We start from the raw sequence: 4,148 nt of genomic DNA, 5'->3' as shown, positions 1-4,148 counted from the left end.
TTTGCCGGAGTGTTGATTAATTTCAGTTCCGGCAAATTTCAGGCGCTCGATATGTCCTTTTTTAGCAAAGGTCATGCCAGATTATTTCGTGGATTCTGGCATGACTTGTGCTAGAATATGTAGGAAATATCGAGTGGCCTGGATTTTCTCGAAAAATAATGATCTAATTTAGGTTTTTTAGTACATATATTTAATTGTACAAGTTTAATCTTTGAATTATGAACGTAGGAAATGTCATACTCGGACGACGACAGTCTCCCGGGGGAGTGCAGTTGGTGCCACGACGATCGAGGTATGTGCGACAGGTTCGTTGAGCTGGACGAAGATCTGCACTTCAGCATTAAGCTCGAGGAGTCCTTCGATGTTGAAACGGTACGCAACAAAGACAAGTGTTTTTTTCGTAATTAAGCATGACTTCAACTATTTAAACGTTTAATTTTAATCTTTTACAATTCAACTAGCTTATCCCATGCCATGCAAGATGCTATGTCTTGGAGAGGATGGGTTTTGAAGACCATGAAAATTTTGAAACAAAGAAAATACACCTAAGGACCCATCATGATATGGATTTTGAAGTAAATTTGTGCAATGCTCAGAGCGTAACCCATTTTGGTTGCCAAAATTGGGAAGCACTTTGCAAAATGTATGTTTTTTATAAGGGTATGATTGTCACCATGGATCTTGGTGATCCTGACATCGAGCAAGACAATATGGACATTTGGGTCCTTGTTGATACGCTTCCGATTCTACCGCAATGTGAGTTTCTCAAACATAGTTATTCACTAATTTATATTGTTTATTTCAAAATAGTTGACAACTTATTTCCAGTGGCAACTTATTTTGATTCTTCAAACAATGTGCGGAAGATGGTAGATAAAACCCACTACACTGATGGCTCCGAATTAACTTATAAGGAGAAAAGTCATCTGATCGCTTATTGTACTTATCTTGAGAATTACAATACCTATTATCGAACTCCTCCAAATTATGGTGAATACGTGCCACTAGTGCACGTGTTGAACCATGATAACTTCTATGGAGATACCCGGGTAAGATTTTTTACTATTACGACATCCGTGCATCTTTTGCATACTTCTAAAACTAGTACATCATTGCTAACTACGAAGTTATTACTATGTTTTTCAACAGAAAATCTCGATGGATTGTGTGCCTCATCTGATGTATCAGAATGGTCGCCTTGCAGTTCTGAACATACAACTAGGTCAATCTAAGGAGCTCACCTGTGCATATCGGATTTCTAAAACCGGTGAACACATGCTAATCAAAGAATGAAAAAAATGTTTGGACATTCGCAAGGAGGTTCTTGGAAGTAAGCGAAAGACAAGAATTGGAGACATGATAATCTCCATTCTCCATAATGGAGAGTCAGGGGCTATCTTGTTTTTTGCTATTTTACCTTAGAGAATATAGTAGGTCCTAAGAGAATGTAGTAGGTCCTATGAGGTACAATATGTTTATTATGTGGTACAATGTGTTAGAGTTGATGATGAGGAGTACTTGTGATTACGACTAGTGACCAATTTGCTAGGTCATGTCTCATTGATGAAAACGATGATCTTGAGGAGGTGTTATATGACAATGATGTATTATGATGATAAGTTGTTAATGATATGATGATGATGATGGTATTTATTATATCATTGGGTGAAAGAACCGCGGATTAGTTTCAAGTGGATGGACATCCACTTGAAACTAGTCCACGGTTCTTTCACCCCGTGATATAATAACTCATTATGATGTAAAAACAATCTCTAAATTCCTGTTGTATGAAAACTTGTGTAAAGGTGTATGAATACAACATGAAATAAAATACGAAATAATAGTAGTAGCGCGGGCAGGGAGAAGCGCTACTACTAATTACCAGTAGCGCTTCTCTGGGAAATCGCTACTACCAAGTCAATTTAGCAGTAGCGTGGGTTGAGGCACGCTACTGCTAAGCTTTAGCTGTAGCGCCGTACCAGTAGCGCTCCAGCCCGCGCTACTGATAGGCGTAAAACCCGCGGTGCTGCTAGGCTTTTCCCTAGTAGTGATATCCAGAAACAAAGAAAAAGCCAGGTTTTCTAGACACAACTCTGTCAGTAATATTCTTATAAGCTAGGAGTTGATCTGGATTTAATTGGTTGTACATGGTTTCTGCCTTTAGCAGTTCACTTTTAGGATCAGCACATAGTTCATCAGTTATCATATCATTGTCATCAGAGTTATCATCATATGTAGTCTTTAATGGCAGCATGTGGTCTAGAATATTAGAACCATTTTTACTAAATAGAACTGTCAGCTTATCACGTAAGATGTCTCTCAGCTCATCAGGAGGCACAACATGATTATCATCACGAAAAGAGCGCTTGATATTGTACTTAATATCCTCAGCTAAGTGTGACCAATATTTTTCAAAGAAAGCATTTTCATTGTTAACTCCACAATGGACAAGGATTGTAACAAAAAGCCTGCATAGCTGATCTCCCATACCCCAGGTCAAAGCCTCATCAAATGCACTATACCATTCAAGATCATCTCCAAGCAAGCCCCTAGAAGCACATGCCTCCTTAAAGGTCTCATACACAATCCCATTATTAGTTCTAACATCCGTATAAGACATGGCACCTTTGACAACCATCAGGAGCATTCTAAGATAGAAAAGTCCTCCAGTTGTAGGGTGAATAGAATAAATTCTACCAATCCTATAGCTCGAGGTCTTAGGAATCCATTGTTTTTTGCTTGCTAGCCAAGTCCATTTGGTTGGGAAGTCACAATAAGTAAGAGACCTAGCATTTGCATGGCATCTATTAGGTACAAACCACTCAGTTAACATTGTTCTCTATAGCCACGCATCGCCAGCAACTGACTTTAGGTTTGCTTTAACATTGGAATGCACCATGTGTTTATTTAATAAATGAATAGGCAATCATTCAACAGAAGGCATCTTACTGTGTATATGAAATCCATATATCCTCCAGCAACCATCTTTATCACATATGTAACGACATTGTCTATATTCCATGATCTCATCAATCTCAATACCATGCTTGTTTTTGATGCTTTCAAACAAAGTTTTTGAAAAATCAGGACCCTTTGTAACATACTTATAAAGATACTTGATGACATGGGTTTTATTGCACCACTCAATGTTAATATGTGCTTGGTATTTTTTTAGTATGAGCAGATTATAAGGAATAACATGCCTATTATCAAGCCTGACCTTTTTTTAACTATAAAACGGCCGTTGTCTGGGTGACTATACACAGGGAATCCACTATCATCTAGAGAGGTCTCAAACTGAAATGACTTAGGAAATTTTTTTGAACACAATCCATCTTTCAAGCAAGGACATTTAACACCATCTTCCCCGCAAGGGACGTGCATCATGTGTTCAGAAACAAGAACGTATCCAAGAGGATCCGCAATAAGATCAGGGATGGAAGCCGATATAAAAGAGTCAATTAAAGCAGGACTAACCTCCCGTTTTTTCTATCAAGCCAGATCAGGATATGGGCATGAGGAAGCCCTCTTTTCTATAACTCAAGAGTGTGCAGTACTGTGAACAAAGGGGTAAAAAACAATCACGAGCTGAGGTGGAAAAGAAAAGAAGAAAAGAAATGAGAGGAATCACAAAGCATGTTTTACCCGCTACGATAGGACCAAAGGCCTTCCCACTCTTAATAGCATGAATATAGTCATTGAGCTTCATGTGATAAACCCTGACCGGAAGATCCGCCCTGTCTGAAGGCACCTGGCCAGGCTCAGAACATAGGGCTTCTGTTATCTCAGGCCACATGGGATTACAGGTAAAGGTGGTGAAAAGGTCTGGTGGGCCGAAGACATGCAAAATGGCTACTACGTCTTGAAAGTTCTCAATCATATAACGCCGGCCACCGGTAAAAGAGGATGGAAGTATGTTTTTCTTGCCAACAGAACATGCATCTGTATCCCCTTTTCCAACAGCATCAGTGACTCCTTGCAAGTTCTCTGCTCTAAGATCATTATTAGCCTTCATGATAAAATGCAGCCTCCACTCGTCTATGCAAGCGCATGCATCTACAATGGCCTGTGAGGAAAGCAAACCACAACAAAGGTATGGATTATGCTGCTCTGGTCTATAGTGGAGACAATAGGAATAATAGTCCTGC

This window comes from Triticum aestivum, chromosome 2B (assembly GCF_018294505.1).
Source record: "Triticum aestivum cultivar Chinese Spring chromosome 2B, IWGSC CS RefSeq v2.1, whole genome shotgun sequence".
Classification (NCBI taxonomy): Eukaryota; Viridiplantae; Streptophyta; class Magnoliopsida; order Poales; family Poaceae; genus Triticum; species Triticum aestivum.
Note: the sequence above shows the minus strand (reverse complement) of the source record.